A 19,697-nucleotide genomic window follows, 5' to 3' on the forward strand; every position below is an offset into this window, starting at 1 on the left:
AGGGAGAGAGAGAATCCCAAGCAGGCTCCGTGCTGTCAGCACAGAGCCCAAGCTGGGGCTTGATCTCACAAACTGTGAGATCATGACCTGGGCCGAAATCAAGGGAGGGACACTCAACCCAGCGAGCCACCTAGGCGCCCCTCAGAGTATATCTTTATAATGTGCATTTTGTGGTTGCTGTTGTTCCTGGTTTCTTAAGAAAGAAGCAGGTGTAGGGGCCACCGATGTAAAATGCTGGGCTCCTGCCATAAGGGAAGAGAAGTCGAAGAGACAATAGAGAATCAGACGCTTCGGGTGTGAGGTACGACGGGTCTGATAGGCCTTTAATAAATAGTACGTGATAGATATTTTCCTGGTGGATTAAAACGGCTCCTAGTTTCAGTCTGCTAATGATGGAGTTTTTATTCTGGTTCATGAAACCGGATAATATTTCCATAGCTCATTACGTTCTTTTATGTGGGCAAACACATGGCATCTTTCAAAGCTGACAGCTGCAATTCCCCAGAACACCAAATGCTTTTTCTCAAGTCCTTGGATTTATTTTTTTACACTCTGGAAAGTAAAGCCGTACTCTGCCAAATCCAACTTGATTTGAACAGGAATATGCAGAACCGCTATTTTCGTTGTCACCCACACTCTGCTCTTTATTAGACAAAAAAATGTGCGGACTGGGAGTGGTTTTGGTAAATCACGGGGTGTCTTGGATCCCACTGGATCATGCATGGGTCCGTCACGTGACTGCACGCGGAAAACCCCAGAGAAGAGAGACCTGTCACGGCGCTGCAGGCGTTCGTGTTTGCCTGGGGCCTGAATAATTGTCACCTGTGAGACCTTTGACCTTCAAAATGTATTGACGTATATCTTACGTATAAAGATCTACCTAAAAGATGTGTATACCTCCGTTTTTTCCAACTGTAGTTGGCCCTTGAACACAGATTAGTGTCACAGACACCCCCCCCATCCCCGCATGCAGTCAAAAATCTGCACATATAACCTTTGATTCTCCAACAACTTTGCTAATAGCCCACTGTTGACCGAAGCCTTACCGATCGCACAGGCAGTTGATCGACACATATCTGGCACGTGCCTTATGTCCCGTATTCCTCCAACCAAATAAGGTAAAGAAAAAATCACAAGGATACGTTTCAACTCTTGTCACCTGACAATGGAAAGGTCGAGGCGGGAAGTCTTTACGTTTGTGATTCTTACAGTCATGTATCTTTTTCACGAGAGGAATTTTAGAGTGTTTTGTACATGGTCCTCAAATACAACTATATCATGTTTTCAACTTTAAAAGTGTAAAACTCGGGGCGCCCGAGTGGCTCGGTCGGTTAAGCGTCCGACTTCAGCTCAGGTCACGATCTCGCGGTCCGTGGGTTCGAGCCCCGCGTCGGCCTCTGGGCTGACGGCCTGGAGCCTGCTTCCGATTCTGTGTCTCCCTCTCTCTCTGCCCCTCCCCCTTTCATGCTCTGTCTTTCTCTGTCTCAAAAATAAATTAACGTTCAAAAAAAAAAAAAAAAGTGTAAAACTCTTGGGGCACCTGGCTGGGCCAGTGGAACGTGTGACTCTTGATCTCAGGGTTTTGAGTTGGAGCCCCGTCTTGGGTACAGAGATCACATAGCTAACTAATTAAGAAAAGAAAGTTTAAGACCTTCAAAGCAGTTTAGTTTGAGAATGGTAGTCATGTGCCCAGGAGGTTAAAGTAGGGCTGGATGCCACAGGGAGATGGGAAGGGGTTCTAACAGGTCCTGCCTTCAGAGGCCAGTCTCCTGGAGGAGGTTGATAGGGCATCAGCTAGGCCTTGAGCCTGTAGAGCGACCGAGCCGTCTTCTTGGGCTCTGCTCTCAGCGAGCTTATAGTCCAATGAGAAGACCCAGTTGTCCGGGCCCTGGGGGCAAACAGGGACCCCCCTGCTGAATTTGAACCAACATTTCTCCCTTTAAGTGTTTGAGAAATACTTAACATACAAAAGGTCTAAGGATAATGATGAGCATTTATGGGGTACATAAGTATTTTGTCATTCGTTTGTGTGACGAAACGTTAGGGGCGCATGGCTGGCTCGGTTAGTGGAGCACGTGACTCGTGATCTCAGGGTTGTAAGTTCAAGCCCCACAGTGGGTGTAAGGGATTACTTCAAGATAAAATCTTTAAAAGAGATGTACACGCTGCGTTAATTTCCACAGATCTAAATTAGACCCGGAAGAAGTTGAGGACCCTACCGGTATCTTTTTGATGGCTTGCACTTACTTTGTAGGTAGGGCCCCACCAGCTTTATTTGGATATAACCGACATTTAACATTGTATTAGTTTAAGGTATCTACCGATGTTTTGAGATACGTACAAATTTGTGAAACGACCATCACAGTAAGTTTATTTAACATCTGTCGCCTCACACAGTTACACATTTTTTTCCTTGTGATGATGATTTTTAAGATACCCTCTTTTAGGGGCGCCTGGGTGGCTCTGTTGGCTAAGCATCTGACTTCAGCTCAGGTCATGATCTTGTGGTTTGCGAGTTTGAGCCCCACGTTGGGCTCTGTGCTGACAGCTCAGAGCCTGGAGCCTGCTTCGGATTCTGTGTCTCCCTCTCTACTCCTCACCCGCTCATACTCGGTTTCTCTCTCTCTCTCTCTCTCTCTCAAAAATAAACAAATGTTAAAAATGTCCTTTTTTAGCAGCTTTCAAACGTGCAGTGCAGTATTAATTATAATCGCTGTGCTGTGCATTACATCACCAGGACTTTTTTTTTTTTTTAAGTAAGCTCCACACGCAACGTGGAGCTTGAACTCATGACCCTGAGATCAGGAGTCGCACGTTCTGTCGACTGAGTCCGCCGGGCGCCCCTGGACTTACCTATCTTCCAACTGGGAGTGTGTAGTCTGGAGTAGGTCTGTGGGCTTTGCTTTCAAATTCCTCTCCCTTTCTCCTCCTCGTTCTCCCTCTGATCTGCCTGTGCCCTACTGGGTTGCCTGCCGGACAATAACACTTTTCCCCGTCGTGCCCTGTCTTTGGTGGCTCACAGTCGTCTTCTTCATCGAAGGCTGTTGCTTACGGCTGGTACCCGTGGCATTCAAATCAAGGCCCGTCGACACCAGAGCCCAAGCTGTCCATTGGCCCTGTCGTGCGGCTCCCTGGTTTGTGTCTCAGGCCCAAGGTGACAGTGCTGCAGGAGCAGAGGGAAAGGACACTGGTGACTAGCCGAGTCACACAGCTGGTGGCTGGGGGTGGTGGATAGGACGTTGCCAGCACCCTGCGCTCCAAGGAGTCCGTTGGAGGCCGTGAGTGCGGGTGCGGCATCACATCTCCGGTCAGGATCCGGTGCGAGATCCGGAGAAGGCTTTGTCCTTGGAGCAGGAGAGGACTCTCCCAGGACTGTGGGGAACAGCAGTCTAATGTTTACATTTATTCAGGCCGCGATGGGAGCCGAGCGATTAGTTTCCTGACGCGAGTTCTTTCCCTTCCAGTGTATTGTGTTTCCTCATTCTGTGGAAAATGTTAACACCAGTAGCCTGAGGCCTGATTCAGGGCTCCCTGGAACCGAAACCTTTTCAGAGAACGTCGTCTGGTTCAGCACCCTCCTTCCACCCCCTGTATTTTGTGAAAGGTCTCTTCCCAGCCCTGGTCGTGTTTATCTTCAGGGCCCTATCTTCTGATTCCCGCAACTGAGTATAGTACATTTAGCTAATAATCAGTTCTTTAGCTAAATCTATTCCTTGTATTTATTTCATCTTTCAGAGGGAATATTTTATCCATAAGACCTACATCGAAGTAAAGGTGATTTCTGTCTGTATCTTCGGTTTGCCTTTTCTCTATAGGAAGAAGGAGACCTACGTGATATTATTTACACCGAGTATTTGTTTTTGTTTTTGTTTTAACTTGGCTGTTTAGAAGCTTAACATAGTGGGTTTTCACCAAAGCCTCATGAGATTTGCATCGTGTGTTTTTAGGGCCGTTGGGAATATGATTGCCACTTTGGTGAACAGAGCGGTTTTTGGCGGGTGAGTTTTCAAAGCATGGTAGAAAAGATAAACGTCAAAAAATATTTTAGTTTTTAAAGCCGATTGCGTTAGAAAGGCTTCCTTCCCCTTTTTGAGCCTAGACAATTTGGTTCCTTGGAACCATTGGGCTGCCGCACTCAATGCGCACTCACTTTCTTCCTCTTGGGGAAGTTCAGCACAGGACAGTAGCCACATTTTTTGACTGTTGTACTTAGTCTGTGTCAGGGCCCGCTAACCAGTTCCTTTTTGAATCTTCCACGATTCTGTACGCTAAAGAAAATGCAGAAGCTGGGACTCTGCGAAATTCGGGAATCTCCCGGGGCTCTCTGCCGACTGCTGTTCGGAGCTGAGATTTGAAGGCGGGTCTTTTTTTTTTTTTTTTTTTTTGACGTTTATTTATTTTTTGAGACAGAGAGAGACAGAGCATGAAGGGGGGAGGGGCAGAGAGAGAAGGAGACACAGAATCGGAAGCAGGCTCCAGGCTCTGAGCCATTAGCCCAGAGCCCGACGCGGGGCTCGAACTCACGGACCGCGAGATTGTGACCTGAGCTGAAGTCGGACGCTTAACCGACTGCGCCACCCAGGCGCCCCTGAAGGCGGGTCTTTTATCCCAAGGTCTGTACGAGGGGGCGCGGACCCGGGTTCAAATCCCCGGGACGTTGGCTTCTCTCGGCCTCTATTTCCTCGTTTCTAAGTAGAGAGAAACTCATTTCATAGAAAGATTCTGCCTAGTAAGTGCATTAGACTTTGTGAAGCCAATTACGGTGCATACGCAGCGGTCAGTAAGTAGGCGATGCTTGGGTAGAGTGTTGTCAGCCTCATTTCCCGTGCTGGCAAGGTCCTTGTCCTGTGTCCCTGCCTCCTCAGCGCCCGCCGTGGGGAAGGGAGTGAATGTTTGTTGAGTGATTTCTCCAGGTTCTTCTGAAAAGAAGTTTGTCTTTTGTTTTCTTAGAGCACACTTGATAGATTTTTGCTCTTTTCTCATATTTCATAGGTCTTACTTTTTAGAATAGTTTGTTTAGGTTTGCAGAAGATTGAGGAGACCACACAGAGGGTCTCCAGATACCCCTGTCGTTAAAGCCCGTGTGCTGTGTTTGTTTCAGCTGATAAGCCAGTATTAATACATGATCTTTTTTATTTTTTTATTTTTTAATGTTTTATTTATTTTTGGGAGCGAGAGAGACAGGGTGTGAGCAGGGGAGGGGCAGAAGGAGAGGGAGACACAGAATCCGAAGCAGGCTCCAGGCTCCGAGCTGTCAGCACAGAGCCCCACGCGGGGCTCGAACTCACGAAAACCGTGAGATCATGACCTGAGCTGAAGTCGAATGCTTAACCGACTGAGCCACCCAGGCGCCCCAATACGTGACTATTCATTAGCATCCCCCATTAGGATTCACTCTTGGTGTTGGACATCCTGTGGGCTTGGACAGATGCAGAACATCACGTGTCCACGTTAAGGTATCACACAGAGCAGTTTCATGGCCCGGGAAACCCTCTGTGCTCCGCCTGTCCGTCCCACCCCCCTCTCCTCCAGTACCTGGGAGCCGCTCATCTTTCGGCTGGTTCTGTCGTTTTCCGTTCCCAGAATGCCATGTGGTGGGCATCCTATGACAGGTGGCCTTTTCACACAGGCTTCTTTCGTTAAACAGCAGTCATTGAAGTTTCTCCCACGTATTTTTGGGGGTTGATGGCTGATTGCTCTTTGTGGCTGGGTAACGCTCCACCGTATGGACGCGCCCCAGTCTACCAATCCATCCCTCTTTCGGAGGACACCATGGTTGCTTCCGGTCTTGGACAGTTAGGGACAAAGCCTTTCACCCTGCGTCCCTTTTCACCCTTGCCACTTCCCTGCTCTGGTGGATCAAGTTCCCTTGTCGGTCAGACTGGTCACTGCTGCAGATGTTAGGAATTCCTGACTTGGCTGCCAGTTAAAACTCGATGAATTTGTTGCTGTTGTTGTTGTTTGGCTTTACTGAGGTATAAATGAGGAATAATAAACCGTACATACATACATACATTTATTTATTTATTTATTTATTTATTTATTTATTTATTTATTTAAAATTTACGTCCAAATTAGCTAGCATACAGCGCAACAATGATTTCGGGAGTAGATTCCTTAGTGCCCCTCCCCCATTTAGCCCATCCCCCTCCCACCACCCCCTCCAGTAACCCTCTGTTTGTTCTCCATATTTAAGAGTCTCTTAGGAATAAACTGTACATTTTAAAGCTACGTAGTCGGGTAAGTTTTGTCATGTGTTCTTACCTTTGAAACCATCGCTGTAATTAAGATAATTAACGTAGGCATCGCTCCAAAAGTTCTTTATGTCCCGTTATAATTTCTTTTTTCCTAATGCCAGGGAGCCACTGATTTGCTTTCGGTTACTGTAAATTAGTTTGTACTTCCTAGAATTTTACAGAATCGCACGTACTTTTTTTTTTTTTTTTGCCTGTTTTCTTTGATTCAGCATAATTATTTTGATTCATTCATGTATGCACGGATGAATCGTTCATCACACTGTATTGCTGAAGAGGGTCTCCTTGGGTGGGTTTATTTATATATACTGCAGCAGAAGACATTGGCGTTTAAAAAAAATAACACTTAAACATTTTTTTTTAACTTCCTTAAAATTTATTTTTTAGAGAGAAAGAGAGCGTGTGGGTATACAAGTGGGGAAGGGGCAGAGAGAGGGGGAGGGAGAGAATCCCAAGCAGGCATCTTGCAGAGTCCGCGAATCGTGAGATCGTGACCTGGGCTGAAATCAAGAGTTGGATGCTTCACCGACTGACCCACCCAGGCACCCCGAAAAGAGAACGCTTTCTGATTTCGTAGCACCTTTCTAAGATTTTGGATCTGTTAGAATCAAGATGGAAACCTATGGTTTATTGTTATTATGTTTTATTGCTCCTGTAATTTATTTTCAAATCTGGATTAATACTTGCAAGCTGGAAAACAAAGGGATACTTTTCAGGCTGTCAGCAAAAAGGAAGATGAAAAGTAGTTTGCTAAAGTTCTATTCTAGGCGGAAAAGGCAACTGGATCTGGGACTCAGACCACGAGAGGGGTGGGGAGGGTGGAGCAGGAAGGTGGGGGCGCCGAGAGGAGGGGGGCCTCCTCAGTCCTGGAAGGAATGTACTGTTTGTTGTTCACCCGAAGTCACCTTTGTGATTGGTGTGTGTGGTCAGAAGCTGCCTGTTTTCTAAAAAATTGCCTCCGATGCCAGAAATTTAAAAACAAAAAAATTTTTTTAATGTTTATTTATTTTTGAGAGAGAGAGGGAGAGAGAGAGAGTGCCAGCGAGGGAGGGACAGAGAGAGAGGGGGAGACACAGAATCCGAAGCAGGCTCCAGGCTCTGAGCTGTCAGCATAGAGCCCGACGCGGGGCTCCAACCCACGGACTGCGAGATCATGACCTGAGCTGAAGTCAGATGCTCAACCGACTGAGCCACCCAGGCGCCCCCAGAAATTTTTAAATAGGTGATACAGCCTTCTATTCTGCGTCTGGACAAAAGGCTTTAAATAACAAGACCCAGTTAATAAAACAGACTTGAAACTCAGACTAGTATAATTAGCTTATCAAGAAGTATGAATGACTCTCTGGGTCTCGAGGAGAGAAGACATTTATCGTTAGACTTATTATTTAGGGCTCACCGCAGTCCCCACAGACGTTCTAGGGACATGAGCTAGGACAAAGGTGTGTAGTTGTCAGGTCAAAATGTTCCTTGTAAATCAGCCAAGAATATCAGAGCAACTTCTTTTTTTTTTTTTTTTTTTTTTTTAAATTTTTTTTTTTTCAACGTTTTTAATTTATTTTTGGGACAGAGAGAGACAGAGCATGAACGGGGGAGGGGCAGAGAGAGAGGGAGACACAGAATCGGAAACAGGCTCCAGGCTCCGAGCCATCAGCCCAGAGCCTGACGCGGGGCTCGAACTCACGGACAGCGAGATCGTGACCTGGCTGAAGTCGGACGCTTAACCGACTGCGCCACCCAGGCGCCCCATCAGAGCAACTTCTTGAACTTGAAATGTGGCCAGTGAGGCTGAGGAACTAAATGTTAAAGTTACTTACCTTTTAACTAGCCACATGTGGTTAGTGGCTGCTGGTTTAGGTGACAGAGTTCCAGAGTCGTCTGTTCATGGCGTGGAATGGTGGGTGTTTTCCTCATCGTTCAAATGCATTCTCTCCTTTCCCCTCCTCCCCACTCCTTTTTTGGGTGAAATGTACATAGTCAGATTTGCGGATGTCAGTTGGATGTGTATTTGTTGGAATCCTGCCTTCTCGTGGAGAACGGTTCAGGTAAATAAACATAAAACGTATGAAGTGACCATCCATGGCTTCACAGTTCTTTCTATTTTATGTCAAGGTTTTTTTTGTCCACAGTTTTGACTGATTGGCATTTTCTTTTTTTTTTTTTCCAATATATGAAGTTTATTGTGAAACTGGTTTCCATACAATACCCAGTGCTCATCCCAAAAGGTGCCCTCCTCAATACCCATCACCCACCCTCTGATTGGCATTTTCAAGAACTCTGGAATTTTTGTGAGAAAATAATTAAATGGAACTTTAATTCCATTAAGGAATGGAATTCCATAAGGAATTCCAATTAAGGATGTTAGAGGTCATCTCTTAGATCAGGGGTGGGCAGGCTGTGCCCTGTTGCCTGTCTTTGCAGACAGCTCTTAGTTTTTATATATAGATCATATAGATGATACATAAAAATATGTATAAATTATATATATATATATGTGTGTGTGTGTGTGTGTGTATATATATATTTAGTTTTTATATTTTTTAATGGTTAGGAAAAATTCCAAAGAATAATATTTCATGACATGTGAGAAGTATATGAAATTCAGTTTTTGGTGTCTGTAAATACAGTTTTAAGGGAACACGGCTGCACTCATCTGTTCGCGTATTATCTGTGGCTGTTTTTGTCCTATAAAAGCAGAGTTGAGTATTTGCGACAGAGACTACCTGGCCCGTGAAGCTGAAAGTCTTTGTTTTTTGGCCCTTCACTTACTACAGAAGCTTTGCTCACCCATCTCTTTGCTTCTCCAGGATCTCTGTGCAGAAGTTGGAAACTTAGCAGAACACTTTTTTGATAGAAAGTTTGATGGTAGAGAATGATCCATTGGATTGAAGCTCAATTTGTTCAGATTTTGAATACCGCCTCTGTATGCAGGCAGAACTTAGGAACAAATGAATAACATTTAAAGCACTTGCTTGCGGCTCCTGGGTGGCTCAGTCGGTTGAGCTTCCGACTTCGGCTCAGGTCACGATCTCGCGGTCCGTGAGTTCGAGCCTCGCGTCGGGCTCTGTGCTGACAGCTTGGAGCCTGGAGCCTGCTTCTGATTCTGTGTCTCCCTCTCTCTCTGCCCCTCTCCTTGGGCTCTGTCTGTGTCTCTCAAAAAATAAACATTTAAAAAAAATAAATAAAATAAAGCACCTGCAGCCGCAGTTCCCGCACTGTGCCGAGGCACCCCAGGGCACCACAGTGCTGTCGGGTGTTTTTTACATTTTGAGAAAACACGCTCGATAGTCAACGTTTCTTGGACGTCGTGCAAACTCCTGGCGCATGCACGGTAGCTCACGTTTCAAGATTGGATCACACGGTTTCTTTTCATGGCGTCGCATCTTTGTGGAGCTGCGTTTTCGCTGGCTGCTGTGCTAAAAATTAGCTAGTGCGGCACGAGAATCCGTGGGCAACAGGAAACGAGAGCACAAGCGCCCCGTGTGATTCCGAGCCTTGGTGGCACCCAAGCGTCCACCCTCACAAGTAACACTGGCCATGTAGGAATGGGACAAAAACACATTTTCCCTCGACTTGAGAGTATTATTGTTTCAGATGGCTACTGAGTTATTAGGACACAAGTGCTTTTCAAGCTTGTCTGGACCTAATGACACCCGATACTTCTTCTGGCATTGGGGCACCGTGGAAAAGTTACTGAGATGTCAAGGGTGCTGCGAAGGGACATTTAGAATCCTCTGACGTAGGGCACCATGTGGTGGTGCCTGAGGACAAACGTTCCCAGAGAAGCCAGTCAGAAATGTCCTCATCGATTATCTTCAAGGCTGTAAACAAACTGAAGTCACCCCCAGGCTAGTGTCTGAGATGTCGATCTCCAGCTCTTCCAGAAACATAATACCGTGCAACACGTGAGGGCCTTAGCTTTCTACTCTAGGCTAAAAAGCGGACGATCCGGTTTATCGAGCATGCTAGATCGTTCTTGGAGTTTCATTTGAAAGCTCGAGAACTCTGTGTCGGTCTATTGAATTGTGTTCACAGAAGTTTCCCACGTAGTCTTGCCCGGAAATTCTCGAGAAGGAATACATTACAAGTACCGTAAGGTAGAGTATTCTAGAAGACCTTACTGAATCAGGAGTGTAGCCGTACAGCTGCTTGCACACGCAAGGAGGGAAGGAATGGTTTCACGTTTGTCTTTAACCAGGAACAGCTAGAAACTATTGTGCCTGGTAGCTTTGCCGCAGCCAGATAAGCTCTGTGCCCGGCGTGGGACTTGAACTCACGTCCTTGACGTCGAGAGTCGCTTGGTCTACCCACTGAGCCTCCCAGGCGCTGCCGCCCCTCCCCGAACATATGCTAATTTTGAAATAGATTCGGATGATTGATTATTTTTCTTCTAAGGACAGTTCTTTGTTTTCTTGCTCGTTTGGTTCTTACAGCATTGAGGAGTCCCGGGACTCTGCTGGCCCTTGTCAGAGAGCGACTTCGCATTTCTCTGCCGGGAGCCGGGAGCAGTGTGCTCGGGCCGCGTGCTGCCGTGGGTGCAGGTTGACGTCCTGCTGTCCTGGGTGCGGGGGTGGGGGGGGAGGGGGCAGCACTGGCAGGGGCGCGGTCACGGGCGCCATCACATTCTGCTGCGGTCCGCCCGCCGCACCTGCACCTGCTCCTTGGCTCAGTGTTCTGTTGTTGTCAAGGACTCGCGGTCACTTGGGCTGGGACCCTCACGGTCGAAACGTTTGTGGTCGGACATCCTCAACTAGATACAAGTTCATGGAGGGCCAGTTCCCGCTACCCTCGCGGAGAGACCTTTGCCAGGCATCTGGGTTTAGGGGGCTCCCGTCCCACCTCGCGCTCAGGGGTGTGGGACCCTGCCCTTTGGAGCGGAGTCAGGCACGGTTTGGGTCTCACTCACCCGAGTTGTCGAAGAGGTCGGCAAACACCCTCCTGCTGTGTGATTTGGGGCCCTCTTTACAAATACCATAGTATGGGTAAGGAAGGGTAGCGACCTTGATGGAACTGAAACTCCTCACACGTGAAGTCCTTTGATCTTGTGGGTAATTTGCAGCAGAACCTTTCTGCTTGTGCCGCTGTTGCCACTGCTGGTAGTCTGCAGGCCGGTGACGGGGCAGGGGACACAGGTGGCCGCCGTGCACGGCCCCCTCTGCTTGAGGGAGGCCCGCCGCCCCCAGTGGCACCATGTCCCGCGCCCGTGTGCTGTGGTCCCACCGAAAATAGGTGGATTGGGGAAGAAATTGCGAAGTTTTTCTGTCCTTTAACACAGCCGTTTCGTGTTGAGAACCGTCCAGAGCAGGGGCACAGGCGTGTGAACGAGGGACACGGGGCCTGACCTGCGCTCCTCCCGGTGCCTCCCAGTACCCGCCTGTCTCCCCCGGGGGTGTGGGGGAGCGCACCGAGCCGGCTCCTCGGTCGCCGGGAAACACGGCCGGTGTCTCCCGCGGTGTGGTGGCCGTGAGGGCGGCCGCGGGACCGAGGGACGGTCAGAAGAATGTGCGTGCGGTCGGGACACTGTGGCGCAAGGTGTGGGAGCCGCACGTCCGCCATCTGCGCCTCGGCTGCGCTCCTGTCTTCGCTCATCGTGGCCCTGCTCCACGGAGAAGGTCCTAGAAGAGGGTCCAGCCTCTTGTACTGGATCCCGTTGGCGTCGGTCATGATGCCCTGTCCTTAGAGCTCCCGGCCCCTGCGGGCCCGACTCACGCCCTCTCCACACTAAATGTCACCCTGAGAGAGTGTGTCCTCAGAACCCTGGAACTGAGCTTGTCTAAGACGAAATCCCTAATTTACACTTCAGATGTGTTTGATCCCAGAGGGAGACGGCTTGGCACCTGTCAGATGTTTGCGTATTTTTTTTAGGTGCCGTAGAATCTTTGTGTGTTCTTGTGTGACCTTCCCGGGGCTAGTCCAGTCTGTTGTGACTTGATTTGTGGGTCCCACTGAAGGCCGGTGACTGAGGATGGGGACTTTGGTGCTAACTCAGCACTTGGCCCGGACAGTTGTCTGTACCCTGTTACCCCAGTTAGTCCGCTCATGGTCTTGAACTCGTTTGAAAATCGCTAATCTGACTGGGTTGGTCATGAAGACTTTGGATGAATGGAAGTGTATCACAACTGATTGGATTATAACTTTTCTTGGAAAGGACTCAAATTTCCAAAAATTTAAGTTTTTATAAACATTTTGTTTTGTGTTTATATAAATATATATATTTATATATATATATATAAAAATATATATATATATATAGGGACGCCTGAGTGGGCCTGAGCGGCTCAGTTGGTTGAGTGTCTGACTCTTGGTTTCGGCTCACTCAGTTTCGTGGGTTCGAGCCCCGCGTTGGGTTCCATGCTGATGGTGCGGAGCCTGCCTGGGATTCTCTCTCTCTCTCTGTCTCTCTCTCTCTCTCTCTCCCTCTCTGTCTGCCCCTCCCCCACCCACACTGTCTATCTCTCTCTCTCTCTCTCTCTCTCTCTCAAAAATCAATAAACTTAAAAAAAGTAAAAACAGAATGAACACATTTATTCACAAGTAAGTAGCACGTGATTCGGAACCTCGCCTTGCTAGTGGACTAAATAGAAGTCCGCCTGTCTTGTAATAGCGGAGGCGGAATTCAAGAGCCCATCAAGGACTTGAGTTGTGACCACATGCAGTGTGGGGGGGGGGGGGCCCAGGTTCCTCGGGCCGTTGACACTCTTCACGCCTTCACTTAGCCGAGCTGTTTGTATGCTTTGGAGTCCCAGCAACAGACCAGGTGCCCGAAGCTCTTCGCGGCGCGACTCCTGTGCCTGAGCCGCTTCTGAGGCAGGTGACGCGGTGTCCGCGGGTCTGAACGGCTGCTCCGGAGCGTGTCCACGGAGTGTTTCCTCCCTTGTGGTGTCGCTCCCGTGGCCCCCATCGGGAACGTTCCCTTCTGCACACGCGCTCTCGCCACCCATCCTGGAGCCATGTCCCCCCCCGCCACTGTCTGAAGCAGTTTCATTGTCAGTACGGTGCATTGCTGTCCGTGACCTCCTCCCTGTCTTTTCTTCGTTGTGGACGGTACGTGTGTCTGTGTCTTGTTTCTGAAGAAGTCCCGTCCCTGTGTCTTCCACAGTCACGTTGTCTAGATCTCAACACGGTGGCTTATGCGGCAGGCCCTCTGTATGTATGTGGCTGTCACTTCTGCTAAGTCGGCGATTTACGGAAAACCGACTCTGAGGGGCTTCGGTCAGTTTCCCACGTCTCCCCGATGCGTTTTATATTTGCCTCTTCGAGCACTGGCAACTTCTGAGAGACTCCCGCCGTATTTAGGGTTTTTCCACTTCGGGAGTCTTTCCGGGGTAAAACCAGCTCTGCGTCTAAGTGCGCTTGAGGGTCACGTCCAGTGCCATAAGATATCCAAGTCGTACGGGAAGCGGCTGGCTTAGTTCGCTGGCTAAGTTGTGTATGAACCTAGTTCAATCTGAAGGTAGATTCTTTAAATGGAATTTCTTTTAAATGGGTTTTCCTGGCAGAATGCGCTGTTAAGCTCGTTACTTCTCAAGTTGAAATGTCTTCCCTAAAATATGGTTTTATTTAGCACAGTACAAGCTTTTAATATCTCAAAATTGCATTCAAAGTTCGGTTAAAAACTGAAAGTGCTGTTGCCAAGCTCCCGAATTACAGGCTCAGAAATCCCTTTTGAAGGAGGAAGAGTGGGTGTAGGAAGGTGGGAGTTACCAGCAGGCAGCTTTCCTCCCTGGGGCAAATGGGTAAGGCCCTGCTTTTGTTTTTATTATTGAAACAATGGCTCTGTGAAACAAAACGAGTGAGCCAATGATGATAATAGTCAACGTCTCTTGGTCTCTTGCGAAAGTAGCTTTTCCTTTTAAGAGAGGACATCGAAGAACATTTCTCTCGCGCTGGAAGAATGCCTTCTGGAAAATTTAATTCTGTTCAGGCCTCTCTTGATTTTTGTGGTTGATACACGCCGAGTGTGATTAGGAAGTGACATAATAATATTGCAGATAGTTCGTGAAAACTAAGACGGAGGGAAATTCCTGTGGCTCTCCCGAGGCGGTGATTTGAACCCGGAGAGAACTGAAGCCTGGGTTCCTGCCCAGTTCTGGAGAGATAGGTGCGGGGAGGAGACTCGAGGGCCTGCGGACGTGGGCCCGTGGGCACGAACTAAGCCTTCAGAATGGGGAAGCTGCACACAGAAATCCAGACTGCTGCCTTCTCGTGAAGAGCCGGCAGCTGGAGCTCTCTGGGCCCGCGTCCCCTCAGAGCCACGGTGGCCGGGCCAGGCCGGAGGCCCCCGTGCGGAGGCGCAGGGCCCCGGGGGACCTCTCACCTGGCCTTCCACCTTGGGCTGGAGCTGGGCCAAACCTCACGCTGGGTAAGATGTGACAAGGTCGTACTTAGTTCCGTGCAAAAGCACTGTTGGTCTCCATATTGCCCTTCCCCCCGAAGTGACCTTCCCCTGTTGCTAGTGTCCCCAGCTTTTTACTTTGAGAAATTTCTATTATTAAAGAAGTTGATGAAGCGTAGCAAATACGTGTCTGCATTTCCACTTAGATAAATTAATGCATTCTCTTTATCTCTTACACACACACACACATGCATGCATGCACACACTCACAGCCTGAGTCTTGCAGAACCATTTGAAAGAAGCTGTGTGTATCATTACCCTTGCCCTAAGTACTAGAGCATTATTGCCTCAGAACAGAAACGCTGCTTAACGGTCATCGTTATCACACCCGCGAAATTTCACACGGACAGAATGATAGTATTTAGTGTGTGATGCATGGGCACATGTCCTTAAATATTCTTTAGAGCTATTTTTATTCCAAAGAGCCAATGCAGCATAGCCTTTGGTAGTCCTGTCTCTTTAATTGCCTTCATGCTAGATAGTTCTCGGCTTTTTCTGTTCATCTTTCAAGACAGTGGCCTTTCTCATTTTTTAAGAGTCCAGGCCGGTGCTTTTGTGCAGTGCCCCGTAACTTGGACTTGTCTTGATTATTTCCTCCCTTTCTGTTGTGAGGTCTGCAGAGGTCGCGCGTGCTTCCGTTGTGTCACAGCAGCGCGGCAGGTTGTCCCGTGCTTGGTCCTAAGTTAAATCCTTGGCCGGAGCTGGTATCTGCTAGATCTTAACAGTATAAAGGGACAGATTTCCATCATCTGTCCCTTTGTAACTGACAACCTGCAGGCTGATCTTGGAGACCGTGCTGTCTCTTCCAGCCTTTCAGTAGTGCCCTGTGTCGATCCTTGCCCGAACCAGTTATGAATTGGTGGTTGCAGAATTGTGGTTTTCTGATTGTGTTGTTTGCCCCTGTGGTTATTAGGTGACATTTGTCTGTAAGATTTCCTCCCCCGCCCATTTCTCTTGGGTATCACTATCTTTTCTCTTTCTGGTGCTCAAATGATCTCGGAACGGGGGGGAGTGGAACCCCTTCAGTCTGGTTCCTGTGTCCTTTTGACATGCCCCCCCCCCCCCCCAGTCACTGAGCGCATCCTTATTTCTGGTAAGTACTTCAGATTCACCTTGACCTTTTCCCTTCAGACTTGTAATCAGTCATTTCTTGACAGTGCACGCCTTCTTCTCTAGTCCTGAGTGGTATTTAGAAACGGAGCTCTAGATGCCAAGTTTCTTGTTGCTGCTGAGGTGTCATTGCTTCTAGGCCCTTCCTGTGGGCAAAACTAGAATGTGCATAAATGTTTCCAATAAGATTGGGATGCTTCTGTTTTTCGGAGGCTGCAGCAAGTTTGTAGATTGTAGTTTGTGCTGAAAAACTGGGGTCTGGTATCCGTAAGCAGTTTCAGAGACTAAAGTTTTGTCACCATTTTGCGATCTTCCTTTTCTATAATCCTCTAGAAAGTTAGGCTTTTCTGCGCCAACAGTATGCAGAATTCCTGAGCCTTATATATCTCCGAAAGATTGGCCCAGGTAAGTGAGCACAGAGACAAAGAGCTGATTTGTTGCTTTATCTAGTAAGGTTTTTTTGTTGTTGTTGTTGTTTTTTTAATGTTTATTTTTGAGAGAGAGAGAGAGAGAGAGCCCGAGCACACACGAACAGGGGAGGGGCAGGGAGAGAGAGAGGAAGACAGAGGATCTGAAATCAGCTCTGCGCAGAGCCCGACGCGGGGCTTGAACTCACGAAACCTGAGATCATGACCTGTGCCGAAGTCGGACACGTGACCGACTGAGCCACCCAGGCGCCCCTGCCTAAGCAAGGTTTTATTCCATAATTCAAAAAATGTTTATTGAGCAGTGACTTTGTTTTAGGCGATGCGAAGACACATGGACTGGCCCCTGCCCCGTGGCTGAGTGGTGCGCCTGGGGACGGGGGGCAGGTGCCGACCAGGGTGCACAGGGAAGCAGGGAGAAGCTCGCTAGGAACCTTCCGCACAGACAGCTTTGCAGAGGAGTGTACCGATTCCCCGGGTGGGTCGTGCATTAGCACTGTCACGTCTAAGGCCATCTGGCCAAAGTAAAAGCCAGTCTCTGTGAAAACAGGCGTCTACACGGATGGGTGATTTTACAGGGAATGGAGAGTTTGTACTGTGTCTTCAATTGAAGACTGGGCTGTGAGGGTAATGCCCTGTGCCGACCACTCTGTTGCAAGAATTTAGAGGCCGTTGTGGGCATTTTGAAAATGATCTAATAGGTCCTTTGATAGGAGAGATCCCGGCTTCGGGTATTTCTTGGCGAGTGCCTACTCTGCCCCGTATGTAACTTAAAAAGAATCTTTTTGTTTGAATCCTTGTATTTCAATTTTTTGATATGTCATAGCGCTGGAGTATACAAAGCCAGGGTTTTTTTGGGTTTTTTTTTGTAATTATTAAAATTTAAAACTCAGTTTAGATGGTTTTCAGTGTCTGTAGAACAAATGATAGCAAATTTTTTTTTCTAGAGTTGTTCCCGTGTGCAATGCTCAACGGGCCTCCCAGAGACTTCTGTGTGGTATGGTCTGAGCAGTTCGATAAACTCCTTACGTGTTGTTGATTTCAAATGCATTAAGAGACGAATGCTGTGTGATTTGTCAAGATTATAGCAGTAATGGGATGCAGAATATATTTGAGAGGAGGGGGGAGTAGGTAAATAGGAAGGATATGTTTTCAACCCCCAAAGTAAAGACTTTTAAAAAGCAGTTATAATTGGCCACCACGTAAGTTTTGCCTCCCTTCCAGACCGCCCTGTGCATGGCTGTCCTTGATTTTCTGAAAGGGCGACTCTGGTCACATAGTAGACTTCCCTCCTTCTCCATCGCCCCGTGAGGTAGGTCAACTCCAAGACAGCCAGACCTTCCATTGGGTTTGGTCCCCACTGTGCCCTCAGGGTGTGGCCACGTGGGCTGTGCTCAGCAGGGACAGGCCTTGTCACAAGTGTCACTGCAGGCCACCGTTCCCTCCTCCACTGGCTTTCGGTCCCTGCTCGCCCTGCGGCATTCCCTTGAGGCCGCGCTCCTGGGTTCTCTTTCCTAGAAATCTCTCCCCTCCTCGATGACTGTAAACAGTCGTGTGCCTTGAGGCCCAGTGTAAATGCCCCCTCTTCCGTGAAGCCTTCCTACACCACCCCTCTCTCCAAAGCTCAGGGTGTTCTCTTTCTCCTTACACCTTTATGGCACTTGCTTATTCTTAGGACACACTTGTGTATGACCCTGACTCCCTTTCCTGAACTGTCTGCTTCATTTTCCACCGCCTCCCATATTGTCTCGTGTGGTATCTTACATAGACAGCAGGAGCACAGCCGGAAATTTGCAGACTGGTGTAGTAGCCCTGTAATGTTATGGAGAGGAGAGGAGATACGTACCAGATTATCGAGGATACTTAGAGTGAGATTAGTGAAAACCGGGTGGAGGGATTAATAGGTCGCTCTGGTAGCGGCGTCCCGACTTCGGTTCAGGTCATGGATCTCAGGGTCCGTGAGTTCAGGCCCCGCGTCGGGCTCGCTGATGTCAGCACAGGGTCCGCTTCGGATCCTCTGTCCCCCTCTCTCTCTGCTCCTCCCTCCCTCTCTCTCTAAAAAACAAATACAAAAAAATTGTAAATACAAAAAATAAGAAATAGGTTGCTCTGGTGCTTTATGGGGGGTTCAGTGCAGCTCCTGCGACCTGAGTATTACTTCTGTTCAGACGTCAGGTCTGTCCACGGGCAGCTTCAGGAAACTGCTCCTCGGAAGGCAGCGTGTTAGTCTGGCCGTGCGCCGGAACGCCTCGCCCCTTGTGGGAGGTCACATCGCAGCAGTCGGTGCCACTTTGAGGTTGTCATTCACCTTGCCAACAGCATACGTTTCTCCTCAAATCTGTGTGTGGTTGTGATTAACTTAAGGCGGGAAGTCAGCCCCCCCCCCCCATTTTTAGGACAGCTGGTGGAGGAGTGGCATTTGTCACTTTAATAGGAACATCGCGTCACCGAGGTGCTGGGCCCAGCCCCGGGCTTCTTTTCCATGCTGCTTCTTAGAGCCCAGACGCTTGTCATCCGGCCGCCTCGGTTTCCTGTTCCTGCAGCCCCGCGAGCCGCCGGGTGGCTTCGGTTTTAGCGTAAATTCAATAGTCAGGTCGTCAGCAACGCTGTCTTCACAGATCACCACACTCGCTACGCCGTAAACTAAATCGGGCGCCTGAGTGCATTGTCGAAAAGTTTGGATGAATTATACAGGAAGTGAAGCTTTTTTTCATGCCTTAAGTTTCGTAGTTTGCGATAATTGAAGATTCACGGTATGTTAATACCCTGTTATTCACCAGGAATGACACCGGGGGTCCCCCTGTGTTCCTTACCTGTTCCTCCCCGCCCCCCGTAACATTTAGGGAGACTGTGGTCCGTCGTCACAACCAGAATACCGCCGTGGATGCAGCGAAGATACTGAACATTCTCCGAGTGCCTTGACGGCTGCACCCACTCCCCCCCTTCCCCCCCACCCCTGCCCCTGGCAACCGCCGATCCGTTCTGCGTTTCTGCAGTTGTCATTTCAAGCAGGTTACAAACACGTTTGAGTCCATGGTCCGTTTTGAGCTAATTTGTACATCCGGTGTGGGGTTCAGGCTGAGGTCCTTTTTTTTTGTTGTTGTTCCTTCCTGTTGGTGTGCAAGGCCTCCAGTCAGATTTGTTGGGCAAAAAGGCCGTCCTTCTTCCGTTGAATTGCTCCTGCATCTCTGTCGAAAATCACTTGGGCGTATTTGTGTGGGTCCGTGTACGGCTGTCTGCCCTGTGACGTCTGTGTCCCTTCCACCGCCAGCCGCGCAAGCCTGGGTCACCGTGGCTGCGCAGTAGGCACCCATCCCACACCTCTTGGAGTGACGCCTCCCAGTTTAGTCTTTTTTTGTTGAGAATTGTTTTAGCCGGTTTAGTTCTCTTGCCTTTCCGTATAAACTTTATTTTTTTTTTTTTTAAGTTTGTTTATTTTGAGAGAAAGCGAGAGTGCAAGCCGGGGAGGGGCAGGGTGAGAGGGAGAGAGAGACTCTCGAGCAGGCTCCGCACTGT

The 19,697-nt window shown here is 48.6% G+C and overlaps 1 protein-coding gene across 4 annotated transcripts in view; it reads left to right on the forward strand.

Moving 5' to 3' along the window:
* SEC14L1 (SEC14 like lipid binding 1) overlaps positions 1-19,697 on the forward strand; it is a 51,839-nt gene that overhangs the window by 13,509 nt on the left and 18,633 nt on the right. The gene's annotated exons all lie outside the window — the stretch shown is intronic.

The sequence above is a fragment of the Panthera tigris genome, chromosome E1 (genome assembly GCF_018350195.1).
Source record: "Panthera tigris isolate Pti1 chromosome E1, P.tigris_Pti1_mat1.1, whole genome shotgun sequence".
In the NCBI taxonomy this organism is placed as follows: domain Eukaryota; kingdom Metazoa; phylum Chordata; class Mammalia; order Carnivora; family Felidae; genus Panthera; species Panthera tigris.